The sequence below is a fragment of the Ursus arctos genome, unplaced genomic scaffold (genome assembly GCF_023065955.2).
Source record: "Ursus arctos isolate Adak ecotype North America unplaced genomic scaffold, UrsArc2.0 scaffold_10, whole genome shotgun sequence".
NCBI lineage: Eukaryota > Metazoa > Chordata > Mammalia > Carnivora > Ursidae > Ursus > Ursus arctos.
In genome coordinates this window covers 11,195,231-11,209,793 of record NW_026622764.1, presented here as the reverse complement: position 1 = coordinate 11,209,793, position 14,563 = coordinate 11,195,231, and the positions used below count along the sequence as shown (strand labels likewise).

The 14,563-nt window shown below is 40.9% G+C and overlaps 1 protein-coding gene across 9 annotated transcripts in view; it reads left to right on the top strand.

Annotated features, from left to right (window-relative positions):
• CLYBL (citramalyl-CoA lyase) overlaps window positions 1-14,563 on the top strand; it is a 282,103-nt gene that overhangs the window by 38,177 nt on the left and 229,363 nt on the right. The window lies entirely within an intron of this gene.

Genomic DNA, 14,563 nt, shown 5'->3' with positions numbered 1-14,563 from the left:
CTAATTAAACAAACAGATTCAGGGAAAGAAAGCAGAGAAGATGTAGTATAGTTAAGATGTAAAAAATGTAATTTTCGGAATAACAGCCGTCAATTTTTCCACTCGAGTGTTTTTCCGAAGGGCAGAGGGCAAAAAGCATCTTACGTCCTCTCAAAGCTGAGACACATTTCAACATGGAGATATTAGAAGCAAATTTGGTGCCCAAGACAGGTGCCAGATTTTAATTACAGTTGGCATTTCTGAGCATGCTTTTGGCAGAGGTGGCCATCTTGTTGGAAAAGCCATAGATTTTGACACTAGCAGTATGGATGCCCAGTTAAAAATGATTGAAAATAATTTTCCTCCTATTTTCATTATGTTGGTTTTGAGAGAAAACTTCAGTGGTTAATATTTAAACAAGATACTCTGTTCAGAGAAAACAGTTGTTCATCGGAATTGTCTTGGTGGATCGGAGCGTTAGTTCTGGGGGTAATAATTTCTATCTTAAAGCCTTTGAAAAACCCCAGTTAAAACAATAAAATGGGATGTTTCATTATAAGAAATGAAGTTGGCATATACCAGGTTTTCCATTAAGTTCCAGGTCACAGACAAATAAAGAAAGTATGTTAGGGAGAAAAATCCTTTTTAAAAATAATTAGGGAGCTGTCTGTTTTGTTCACCAGATGGAAAATCCGTAGTTGTGGGTGGTCTGTGTTGGAGAGGGCATCTCACAATTGGCAGGACCATGCCTTTAACTTTTCAAGTCCTAGGACAAAAATCTGAACACCACTGACTGTTCAGAAGGCTCCTAATATGTATTAGCACTTCTAGGGCTCTGCTTCGTAAATTTTACCAGTTTTCTAAAAGAGCGTATAGGCAAAATGATTATGGTATGCCAAAATAAATGGCCTATTGTTCTTTGAATTCTGAAACAGTTTTCCTGTCAGTCCTTGTTTTCTGTGACTTCTCTCGCTGTCAATACATTATGATGATAATGTGATTAGTGGAACTGTCTGCATTACTATTTAGAAGCCCCTTTTTATTACACTAATGTATTCCAGAGCAGATAGGATGGCCAAATGTGCCTGAAGCTTAAGAAATCTTCCTAAGATTGTTATTTACTAAAGAAGGATATTGTACTTTCATCAGTGTTTAAGGTCTTTTATAAACTTGCTTTGATTATCTGATAAAATTAATTCAGCAGAAAGATATATATGCTTTTCTTACTGCTTTCTTGGACTGGTAAGAGAAAGTTAGCATGTCACTTCACTAGTAGTTTTTTAAAAAGCTAGTAGTTTTTTTATATGCATCAAAATATCATTTTCTCCATCCCAGTTTTACATGTTAATGGCTTTACATCTACAAATCAGACTTTGAAATGAATATGTTTTATGTTTGAACATAATGATGTACATATATTTATGTTAATATTTCATTCATAAATTTAAACCTTCCCAAATAAAAAACTGTTAATGATTATAAGACAGTTAAATTGATAAAATCATTTTGGATGCATAAATGGGTAAACTCTCAAATTGAGTGGAAAAAAAAATCCCTGGAATGTAAATCATTTTTCTCGGACAGCAAATGTTTGGCTTTGGCTGTACTATGATATTCTGCCTATGTGTAGTAAAAACGGCAATGATTTATTAGTTCCATATCCCCCCAGCACAGATGCTGCACAGTCTGTCCCTTTTCTGGGCACTAAACACTGGGTTTTAAAAAACATAATTTCACTCAAGTTTTCCGCTTGTGTTCTGTGTTGTACTATTAATAGCAACCCTTTGTTGCCGGTGCCAGCTCTCTTCTAGCATAAGACAATGATGCGCAAGAACCGGTTTTAACTAAAATACTGTAATTGGCACCCATTTTTGATATGATAGTCCAGGTGCAGTTCTGTGAAGAATACAAAGACCCTTAAAAATTATGTCATGAACAGTTCAGTAGACTTCAGTGAGCTGTACCTTTGCAATGTCATGGTTTTGTCGGGAAATCTTACTTATTTGCTGTTAAAAGGGGGTGAAGGGTGGGGAAAATTTGAAACATTGATAAAGAACTTATGTGTTAAATGTTCTATGATTCTTCATGAGAAAAATACTTTTCTAGAGAGGAGGTAATAAAGAACAGTGTTGGAAACTTAAGGCTTTACCCTCTTTTAGCCTCACTGCTCAGGAATCGGGAACTTCATTACTAATTCTCATTCAGAGATGAGGTTGAGTCTTGATTTGGCCAAAGGTAGATGTGTTGTTCTGAGGAGTAAAGTAAGCAGGGAGGCCTCTGTGTTTGGTGTATTGTTCTGGTCATTGCACTGCTCAAGGCCATGGCTCTGAGGCCACATTTCCATGTTTTGTGGCTGCAATCCTTGGAGTTATCCTTGATTCCATCCAATTCCTTAGATTCTGCATATCTCTACCATGGCTCCTGGGCATCCTGTCCTTGTTCCTATGCCAGCTCATCGCTATCTCCTCTTGCCTGGTCTCTCTTCCCTCCTCTCTGTCTTCCAAAAGGAAGTCTCTGAACACAAATCTCAGTGCTCTACTCTTTAAGTTTCAGTTAAATTAAAAAAAAAAAAAAAGTTTCAGTAGCTCCCAACTCTAAAGAATGAAGATCTTACATGGCCATACAGTGGCCTTTATAACCTGACTCCAAATTTCCAGAATCATCTTTCAACACCATGTACCTGGACCACTAGTCACATTAAAATTCTTGCTGTTATGATCGCTTGCTCTCCCTACCTGGCTCTTGCCCATTTCCTTGCCATTGCTCATGCTGTTCCTTCTCTCTATAGTGCCTCCCTTCCCATATTCTCCTTGGTGAAATCCTGGTCAAATATCACCTTCCTTGGGGCACCTGGGTAGCTCAGTCAGTTAAGCGTCTGCCTTTGGCTCAGGTCGTGATCCTGGGATCCTGGGATCGAGTCACACATCCAGCTCCCTGCTCAGCAGGGAGTATGCTTCTCCCTCTGCCCCTCCCCTAACTTGTGTCCCCCCCCCCCAAATAAAGAAATAAAATCTTTAAAAAAATATCACCTTTCTCTTATGACATCTTATCAATCACTCACACTCACCCTACTAACAGACACCCTTCCGCTGCATCCCTGTAGCTTTGCTCATGTTTATTGTTCTTTGTGCCCTATTCTGTCTTCCGTATTAGATTAAGTCTCCTGGAGGATAGGGCTAGTCCTTGTACCTGTTTGAAAGCCAGCACCTATCTTGGTGCTGAGTGTGCAGCAAGAATAATAAATACTTTTTGAATTCAGTGGAATTCTGGGTTATGTCTATCAGTTAAGATTTTTGGTTAAGCAACAGATACTAAAGCTGGCTCTTTTAAGGCAACAAAAATTCCTTTTTTTTTTTTTTTTTTAAGTAAGCTCTATGCCCAATGTGGAGCTTGAACTCACCACCTGGAGATCAAGAGTCACATGTTCTGCTGTCTGAGCCAGCCAGATGAAGGCAACACAAATTCTTTTTTAATAAGGTATTTTATTTTTTTAAATTTTATTTATTTATTTGAGAGAGATAGCAAGAGAGAGAGCGTGAGCAGGGAGAAGAGGGAGAAGCAGGCTGCCCACTGAGCAGGGAGCCCAGCTTGAGGCTCGATCCCAGGACCCTGGAATCATGATCTGAGTCAAAGGCAGGCACTTAACCAACTGAGCCACCAAGGCGCCCCAAGGCAACAAAAATTCTTAAGCAAGAGATACAGAATCTGGCTTTTTTAGGCAAAAAGGGATTTATGGGAAGGATATGGGCACACTCACAAAATTAGTGGAAAGGCAACCCTAGGCATCTTGGCATCAGCACGACTCCTTCATCTTCTCCCAGCTCAGCCACCAGAATGGATGTGCTGCCAGCATTTTTCATCCTTAACTCTGCTCAAGATGTTAACTGTGGGGATGACATGTTTGATTGGCCACAGAGGAGTCTATGTCATGAGGCAGATAACCTAGGGACTAAGATGGCTGTCCAAGAAAAAGAAAATCTTCTTTGGGAGGGAGCACTTAAGATTCTAGACTTAAAGTTACTCGGTTGTGCGACACCTGGATGGCTCAGTAAGTTAAGCGTCCCCAACTCTTGATTTCGGCGCGGGTCAATCTCAGGGTTGTGAGATGGAGCCCGTTGTCAGAGCCTGCTTGAGATTCTCTTTCTGCCTCTCACTTTGCACCACCCCGCCTACTTCATGCACACGTGTGTGCTGTCTCGCTGTCTCTCTCTAAAATAAACAAATAAATATTTAGTAAGGTTTACTCAGTTGTGACTGCAGGGCAGTATCTGTGCCTCATCTTACTCATCTGATGGTAATGGCACCATTATTATTATGATCAAATGAAAGAATGATGTTTCATTTTAAAATGTCTCCTTAATCATGTACATCTATTTGAAAATTTGAACTACCACATGAGGGGTGCCTTGGTGGCTTAGTTGGTTAAGCATCTGACTTCAGCTCAGGGCATGATCTTGGTTTCCTGGGACTGAGACCTGCATTGGGCTCCCCGCTCAGCAGGGAGTCAGCTTGTCCCTCCCCCTCTGCCACTCCCCCTGCTTGTGCTTTCTCTCTCTTTCAAATAAATAAATACAATCTTTAAAAAAAATAAAATATAAAACTCTCACATGAGAAGTTGCTGATTGTTTTCTCCTTGGCTTTCCATTTGTTCTCTGGTGTTTTGTTTTGTTTCTATTTTCCTCCTTGCTAGTTTTTATTAACCTTCCCTTTTACTTGGAATCCCATAGTGCTCCAGATGTGCTAGTGGACCAACAGTATAGTTTTGGTTTACTTGTTCTTTCTCCTGCTCAAAATTAGACTGATTCAAGTGATAATATGCTAGGCATGGTGGGCTAGTACCCATTTCATTCAAACATGTAGAGTAACTAGTATATAAGTCAGGGTACTGGTTTGGGTGTTGTAACCAAAAGGTCCCCTTATTCAGGGCCATTATCTAAAATAATTTCTGTCTCCCTCTAAGTGTAGGTAGGTGGTGGAGGGTGTATGTGATGGCTCTGTGAGGACCCAGGTTCCTTTTATCTTGTGGCTCTTTCACCCTCAGCATCTTACCTAAGAGGGCTGCTCTGACCTGGCCCATTTGAGATGTGCTCTTCCTTATACAGGCATCCCATACTTCTGCTTACCCTGACATAACCCATCCACCACAACTTTATCTCATGAATATACCCAGACATAGGAGAGGCTGGGAAATGTCACTGTTAGCTGGGCATCCATGAGCTTCTGCCTGGGTCCATCCTGGTGGGTAGACAGTTGCTGCTGTAGTGTTTACACCCCAGACCTGAGGGGTAGCTAACGGGTGCAGTGGGCTGGGAAGTGAAACATCGAGCTTAGATGTGCAACCAGGGGCACTAAGAGGAAGGGTGGGCTGGGGCTTGGGGCCTCCACTCAAGCCCTGAGGCCCGCATGTGGAGGAATGGTCCTGTTCAGCCCAAATCATCAGGTCTCAAGTCTGTTCTTGCGCACTGTATTAGCCTCCTTCCATGTCACCATAGTCTTGCTTACTATCAAGGTCTCCAGAGCAATCACATCAGAACAATGAGTGAAAGTGGGCAGAGCACAGAGCCTCTGGATTCAAAGCCGGGAGTGAGGCACGTTGAGACAACTCACAATTTTAAAGTTAGTCTTTTAACAAAACTTAAATGTCTATAATAAGAAATAACAGTGCTGATGTTACTCCTATGGGGACAAACCCAGTGGTTAAATCTCTCAAACCTCGCTCTGCCACACATATTTCAGACTGCTCAGTGCGTTACCTGCTTTTATGTTTCAGAACAGTCCAATAAGCTTGGTCCTGTTATCAGCCCCATTTTATAGATTAGGAAACATGCTCACTGAAGTTAAGAAACTTGGCCAAGGTTATTGAGAGAACGGGTAAAAAAAAAAAAAAAAAAAAGCTGCACCTGTGTACCTAGGTCTGCGCAACTGCAGAATCTGTGTTCTTAAGCATTAAGCTGTGCATTTAGCATGCACAGGGGGAAGTGTGGACAATGCTATACACTCCTTACAGTGGAGTTCCCATGGCAGTGCACACCGCCATCATCCTTTCTGTCATTCAGTGAGTATACACTGAGTCCCCCTCCAAGGTTGGTGCAGAACTCTGTGAGTACATCGTCTCATTTAACTCTGATTAGGACAGGTGTTGGGGCCCCTGTTCCATATTGGATGAGCACAAGACCCAGGGAGTTAAGGTCTTACTAGGATCATATGGTGATGCTTAGCAGAACCAGGATTCTGGCCCAGACCCACTCTGAAGCCCATTCTTTCCATGCGATGACCCTTCTATCTTGAGAACCCCTCTCCTTGCCAGACTGAAGTAAATCGATCTTTAATGTTCTCACTACACACACACACACACACACACACACACACACAAATGGTAATTATGTGACGTGATGGATATGTTAGCCTTATTGTAATTATTTGCAGTGTGTATGTATATCACATCATTATGTTGTGTATCTTAAATTTACACAGTATTATATGTCGATTATATCTGAATAAAGCAGGGTAGGGGGAAGAACTTAGAAGAGTATGGTGGGTGCTACAGTGTTGGATTTTGTTACTGTCAGTGCAGCTATGCTCTTTCAGGGGTCTGCACACCAAGTGTGACTCACAGAAGCTAGGACAGTGGCCTCTGGTGGGTGGGACAAGCATGTGGGTCAGCCAGCTCTGGGCATCTCTCCTCCCTCATGGCTACCACACGCATGTGGGTACTGCAGGATGCGGCCTCAGATGGCTGGCTGGAGAGGTGCTTCGAGGTATGCTGGAGATACTAACCACTGTGTTTGTTTTGGGAGGATTAATACCAGCACAATTATTTCTCGTTATTATTTATAATTCAAGCTGCCTTAAATCCAGTTTGCCTCTTGGGCCCTGGCATAATGTGGGGAGGGGGCGTCCTCTCATCCCAGTAAATGACACATTGTGGGTTGGGGCTCCATGGAACTTATAATCAAAGGAAGTATTTGAAGCATGGAAACTGTAGGCCTTGCTTTGGTGCCTGTTGTCGGTTTGTGACACGGCCCTCTCTGGATGTCAGGCAACAGGGATGGTCTCACATGATGAAAATGAATACCACATCTGTTCCATTGGACTTGACTCTTTACAGAGCATATCCACACAGATGGTCTCATTGCATTTTCAGCAACCTACTTTGAGGCAGACAGATATCATAGCCCCATTTTATAGTCAGAAAAACTGATGATATGATGTTACATCCTTGCCCAAGGTCACATCACTGGGGAGCACTTACTACCTTGGCAGCCCTTGCTCTGCATATCCAAGGGCTAACTCTGTTAGTCCCTAAACACCTTCTTTAACCTTCTTTAAATGCTTTAAGGGTCCATGTCTTTGTACAGAGGGGAAAGATGCTTTTGTGGAGATGGCACAGTCTGGAGCCAGACTCCTGCACTTAATCCCAACACTGCCACTGTTGTGAGTTGGCTATACCTCTCTTACCCAGTTGCCTTTTCTGTGAAATGGGGATGATAGTAATAGTACCTACCTCAAGAGAGTTTTTGTGAACATTTGGTGAGACAAAATTGAAAGAACTTAGAACAGATGTGGGCGTAGTGTGATGTAACCATTATTATTGTTATTAAAGTGGAAAGGGAGGGGAGAAGGAGTGAGACAGGTGATCTAAGGAAAATCACTCTCAGTTACCACGGCATGAGACCCTAGTGTGCCAGGGCTGCCTTTGACTAAGCCCTTTGAGTTGCCATGTACCCTGGCATGGGACTCTGCAGCAGGTCCCCCCCACACAGACACTCATTCTCATAGGAGCTGTTCACCCTCCTCTCAGTGACCCCTTCTCAGAGCAGGAGGAAATGATGAAATGAGTCCTTGTCTCCTCAGGTCACCTGGGGAGGGTCCTTCACCCTTCTGAGTCACTTGAGCATGAAAATGAGAGTTGGAATAGGTACTTTTTAGGTCTAACAGACTGCCTACCTCTTGTTCTCTACCTCTCAGTACCTTCAGAGGAATACTGATGCCCAGCCATAGGGCTAATTATCTACCCCCCCTGCAAAGATTAACATCAGAGCGTGGGCAGGTGTAGATAGTAGGGATCCCTATTTATTTAGTCTGGTCTTTCAGGTGTGGTCACAACAACTACTATAGAAACTGCCCCTTTAAATTTCTCCACATGGCTGGAGGCAGCCCTCAGTGGGGACACCTGTGATACATTTTGCTTCTGGGAGACCCACCCCAGCCTTTGGGATCATCCCTCATATTGTTTTCTGAGGCTTTTTGTATATTTGGTTTATTCGGTAATTAGGGCAGAAAAGCTACAATTATTGGGCACGAGTGTTGTGAGTACTGGAATGAGCCAGAATGAAGTGGAGAAATGGGTAAAGTTGGATGAAGTTTCCAAGTGTAGCCGGAACAGGATGCAGTTCTGGGCAGACCACTAGATGGCACTCACACATTAGCGTTAGGACCAGTCTGTGACACTTTCCACTTGGGGTTTTTGTAGAATCTCTCTAGGGACTAGCCAAAGCTTTGTATCTATCATCTCCGTCCATCCATTCATCCCTCTAAACTCTCTTGCTCTTCTACAAATAAGTAGATATGTCTCTCTCTCTTTCTCTTTTTCTTTCGATTTAGTGACCTTAAAAACCTGCCAAAAATAACTTCAAAGCCTCCCACCTTTTCAGTGCTTTATTTTTACTGTTCTCATAAGCAGATGTTTACATGGCAATAAATCCATTTTCAGAGTAGGGGAACAGGGAAACTTATTTTTCTCTTCAGTCATTCTGAGGATATATGCAATACAAGGAATGAAAATTGAGGGGAAATGAGTTACTTAAAAATAGTAGGTAATAGAAACATTTAAAAAATATTTCTGTTCAAGGGGTGCCTGGCTGACTCAGTCGGGAGAGCATTTGACTCTTGATCTCAGGGTTGTGAGTTCAAGCCCCACGTTGTGTGTCAAGCCTACTTTAAAAAAAATGGTAAAAAAGAATTTCCATTCAAAATTATGGTTTCCTAACTTGTAATGAAATTAAAAAATCACTTAAGATTAATGAATTTTTTTATTGAATCATTTTCTATTAGACGAGTTTCCATAAATGGAGATTCAAACTCAGAATGTCTTGTTGCATACTACTGGGGATAGGAGGGAGAAGAGATAGGCAGGAAATCACAGTTGATATTGTTATCTTTATCAGGGTGCATGTTGGGTAAAAGCAAAATCCCATCTTAAATGTATAATCTGATGTTTCAGAGGAATTTAAAAATGAATTTCTATATAGCAAGTGAAATGGGTTCAGCTCCTTCCTTGTTCAGTTCTCTCTCAGCTGGGTGGACATGTTGGGGAGCTGTTTGGAGCATACATGCAGACGTGCTTCATCTGTGCACTTCTTAGCTGAGATAACAGTGCCCTGAGCCCCACTGCTAAGGTTAACCTGTACGCTGCAGAAGGACAACAGATGGAAATTCTGGTTTGCAGCCACTGCAGAAAAATAAAAACATGTTCCAAAGGGAAAAGGATCTTGTATTTCTGCGTTTGAACCTTTGATCTGCATTCACATCTGAAGGGAAGGCTAGACCTTTTGGTGGAGACACATGGCTTTGCATCTGTGAAAACACAGCTGTATATAGCAAAACAAAACTAGTGGAAAATACAATGGTTTTGCTGTGTCAGGCTAGCTGCTAATGCTCAAATTCTATGCAAATATTGTCTTTTGATAGCTCTTTCAGAAACCCTTCTTGACTTTCTATGTAATTGTTTAGTAATGTTTTATTCTTTTAAATTCAGATTTTGAGCTCTTCAGGATTAAGGTACATAGGTCTCTTTCATCTTTTCTTTTAAAAAGGCAGTGAAATAAATGGCTTATAGTTAAATTGTAATAACATTACTTAAATTCTGACCTAATTGGGGGTGATGGGGAAAAAATTAAACCCTTAAAAAATAAGATGATGGTAAAGTTCTAAGTTGATTCTTGATCCTGAAAGTCTTTTATTTTTCAAAGATAATACTGTGTGCGGTTTGTGCTGTAAGTTACATTCTTAGGCATTCTTGAAATTTATATTCTTAGGCCTCTTAGGCATTCTTGGAACTTAGCTGCTTGGTTTTGAGCAGTTAACATTTGTTGTTAAGTGAATTAGCAGCTCTGCTTTCCTTCATCTTCAAATAGCCATCTTCGGCTAGTTCGTTTATCAGCATTGCCCAGTAATGTAAGCCAAGTTTGTTTCATTGGGAGGCATTTGCCGTGAACCTCCATGTTTCCTCTCTGTCCCAGACACAGAGCCCCAGTCTGTGTGCCTGCCTTATCCTGCCCCATACGGTGGCTTCCTACTATTGAATTGGCGACCTTTTTCCATCCCTCCCCTTCCTGTTGGAGCTCTGGCCCCTCTTGGCCCTCCCCACTCCCTGCGACAGGAGTCGGGTACAGAGAGCTGCTGGACAAAAGATGAGAATGAGAGTTTGATGTGCCAGCAGAAGGCTGCCTGTGTGCCCCCACTCTGCAGAGGTGTGCCTTCCATTTTTCTGAAAGGAGCTGAGCTAAGGCAAGGCCTTTGTCCTGTCACACACACACACACACACACACACACACACACACACCCACACACACACCCAACACCAACATCTTCATCAGCAAGCAACTCAGGAGCTGAAAAGTGGTTTTCTTTAAGAGAGATAGTTTTGTTTTTATCATTTAATAACAACCTTTGGTGTTAATCACGCTGATGGGAAGAGCAGAGCTAGATAACAAGTCCTTCCAAGAAGTTTCCCCTTTGAAGTGCTGGTTCCCGCCTCACCCTTCCAGGAGTGAAGAGGGGGAAAGAAAACAAGTGTGAAGATCTGAAGCCACTGAGGAATGTCGAATTGATGTCTCTCCTCAGCATCCCTGCCCCTCTCACAGTTCTCCCCTCCTTTCAACTCCCTGCCCTTTGAAACTGCAGGGTTGGGGTAGCCAGGCCCTCCAGCCAGGCCGTGTTGTAGCTACAGGCCTTCTCCCACAGGCGATGGGTGACGGGCATTGGGGCAGTGGCGGTGGAGAGAGGAAGAAGAGGGAGGAGAAGCCCGAGGAAGTCCTGTAGATCCTCTGTAGAGTCAGGGCTGAAGGTTTTATCCATTGTGATGAAAGAAAAACAAACAGCCCCCCCCCCCAACAAACAAAAAAGCCCTCCCCAACCCCAAGGTCTCCTTCACGGCTGCATTTTGTTCCTGGGACTGTGGGTGTCACTAGAACCTCTTTTTTTGCAATTCTAGAAGATACTATACTGTAAAGGACTTGTCAAGCCTATTAATTTTTCAGGCAGAACGGATCAAGCCTGCCTTTGATGCGGCTGCTTCCTAATTTAGTATTCAGAGGTAAAGAGTCTCACCTTCTCTTCACTCTTTACATAATTAAAGATTTTTTTTTCCAGTGGCAGAGATGTGATGTGTAGTATTTTTTGAAGTTAAAGGTCCAACTTTCTATATAACATCTGTTCTTATCTCTTCCCTTAAATATAGCCAGTATTTACTTTTTGCTAGTACTTAGTTGCATACCATTTGCCCTGCGTGTTAATTTTCGACAGATGGGGTTATAAACAGCGCGTTCCCCTCTACCTCATTCCCCTAATTTTAAATACATATATAATTATGTATATATTTATATGTGTATATATTTCTAGTCTAACAAACTGATAGTGCAATTAAAAAAAAAACCTCTAGAATTGTCTATTCCCCTAACTTGTCTGTTACTCCTGATTTTATTTTATACTTGAGCATTCTAAAGTTCACTCAAGTGGACTTTCACATGTTTCCATCTGCTGTGTTTAATAGCAAATTGTGACCCTCAAAACCACTTCAGGGCCTTTTGTGTTCTTATCTGTGCATTTCAATACCTTCTGGGAAGTGCCTTCGGTTTCACTACATATGCAAAAATCCCAGCTTGAATTTTTTGACACCCGCTCGCGGTTTGTTGGTGGAGTCCTGTTTTCCATTGTCTGGTTGTTGATGTTGGCAAAAGTCATTTGTTTAACGATGCCAGGGTTACTCTGCCTTATTTTTTATTGGAATGAAATCTGAAAATATTGCTAAGTATTTAAAAAATTAATGCATGCTGTTGTAACTGTTACATACTTGCATGATTTTATTTTCCCATCGTAAGGTGGATAATACTCTAAAGATACTAGGTAGTAATAGTCACTAGAAGCCAATTAAAACCACTAGGATTCTATCAAAAACCTGTTTGACAGTATAAATAATTGATATCTGGAAATAAAGTGGCTGCTCTGTGCGCAGGGCCCTCTGTACACGACTGGGCAGCGTTAGCAATCTCTGTACTTCACGTACCAGAGGACAATTCCTGGGCATTTTCGCCTGGGTTTTAAAAATTTGATGATAAGGCCACATGCAAACAGATTTTTTAAAAACATCTTCTTTGCCTGTGGATAAAGAGGAATAGTGACATTATTTTCCAGGTGTTTGAGCTTCTTAGCATAAAGGAACAAATACCCCAACTCCTCAAGAGCCAGGTGTGAACAGAATAAATTGAGGCACTATCCAGACCCATCCAGCTTTTTAAAAATGATGTGATTAAAAAGGACATCTGAGAACAAATTTATGAAGTCGTTATGGCAACTGAAACACTTGGATTGAAATGTGTGTATCTGAAACATGAAAGATTGTAGGAAGCCGGAGAAATAAGCACGGCATTGTATTTGGGAAAGGCAATTGAACAGTGGTAGCCAAATGTTATTTCTTCTTCGGTCATCATTCAGGGTTACTGCCTTGATTTCCACTTGTAAAAATGCGTGGTGATTGATGCTTTCCCAGACTGTGTCGCCTGGAGTTGCCATGCCTTGAACCAGCGTTTGCTCATTGGTCATTTGACCTGTTGAGAACTCACCCTTGTGTTGTGTTCAATGCGGAGATTGCATTTAGAGCTGCCTCAGCATTTGCCCATAAGTTTACCCGTCTGTGTTCTCACATTAACGTCCTTGTTTGTGAGTAACTTCTACAGTGTGTCCATTCACCATGTCCCCCAACCCTAGCCTACCACCGGTCACCAGTAAACTGCTGCACTCAAAGGAGTAAAAAAATTTAAATATTCCCTAAAATTCCCTACTCTCTTCGAAAAGCTATATATCCCTTCTACATAACTTGATTCAACCTTAATTTCTCATGCTTTTAATTTTTCTCTCTGGTGCCAGCAGAGTATTAAGTAACTGTTGTTTTAAATCACAGGCAAGGCTGTTTAAAATTAACACCTACAAATTTGTATTACAGTGTGTTAGAAAAATCAATACTTTAAGCCACATGCAGAATGCTTCACATTTTTTCGGTCACTAGATTTCAGATATATAGAAAATTGTTTTTAAGATATTATTACAAATTCTTTGTAATATATATTTTTGGCTTTACATGAAAAGATAGTAAAATGTCAATTATAGTAATTTTAGTAGATTATCCCATAAGTAATACACTATTTTAATTGAAAAGAGTTTGACACCAGAAAATACAATTACACCAAAAAATTCAAATGAAATTTTTTCTTTATAAACATTGATTGTTGAATATTAATTACTGGTTATTTGGTCTTCTTCATCTTAAGCATAGTACTTTTTACTTTGAATAGTCTTAATTCCTAAAATTAAGCTAAGTGAAGCATAGGAGGAGAAAAAAGCAAAACAGCATTTAGAAAATTTTATTTTTCTTAAGTCATGAATTGGAACTTTTTACTCTTGCTGAAATTACTTAGTAGTTTTTTAGTTGGATGTGAAGGTATAATACCAAAACTTTCCATGTATAATGGAGTGTTTTCCTATTTCTTTAAAGACTGAGCTCAAAACGTTATTCTGTTGCAAAATTATCTGCTGTTAATCTGTCAGATTTGTTCATTTAAATATTTAAATCTGTGCATTTGTGTTTTTAATCACTTTTTGCATATGTACATGGAAGTGATTCTATTTTGATATGACTTCCTTATTTTGAAAATTCATAAATCGAAGATGACATCAAAATAAAGGGTGTTTCAAGAGTATTAAACATAAGAATTTGGGGTATTTGCACACACTTTACAGTAATGGATTTCCATTTTCCTTTCTTTAGTCTTTCAATTTTAAGGATTAAAAAAAAGTATGATTTTGATGCTTCCAAAGTGGATACTATTTTATTTCAGGTGGGTTGTTTAATAGTTTGTTGATGTTTTCAAGGTCTCTAAACAAAGTCTGATGTGTTAACAGTCTTATTAACGATGTTAAAATAGAATTAACAGCTTGTGGATGCCTCCAGAGCACAATAGCCTGTCAACCTCGCCTGCCCCCTTATAAATTGTACCCCTGCTGTCTTCCCTTTGTTTCATGCCCAATCAGCAAACTAAACTTTTGTGGAGAGAGAAGGCAGTTCAAGTGTTTCTGCTGCAGCTGAAGGGAGGAGCTAATGTGGAATTTACTGGGAGACCAATCAGTGCTGGAGGGAAGAATGACCCCAGATTGGGAAGAAGGACTTTGTTGACCGGCTTGGCTCCCTGACCTTTCCTTGCTATTTTGTCGCTTTAAAGAGGTTTACTCTGGTTGTCGAGTACTTTATGATGCTTCTACTAAAGCTCCAGAAGTTTTAGAAGTTTGAGATTATTTAAGATCAATCTCA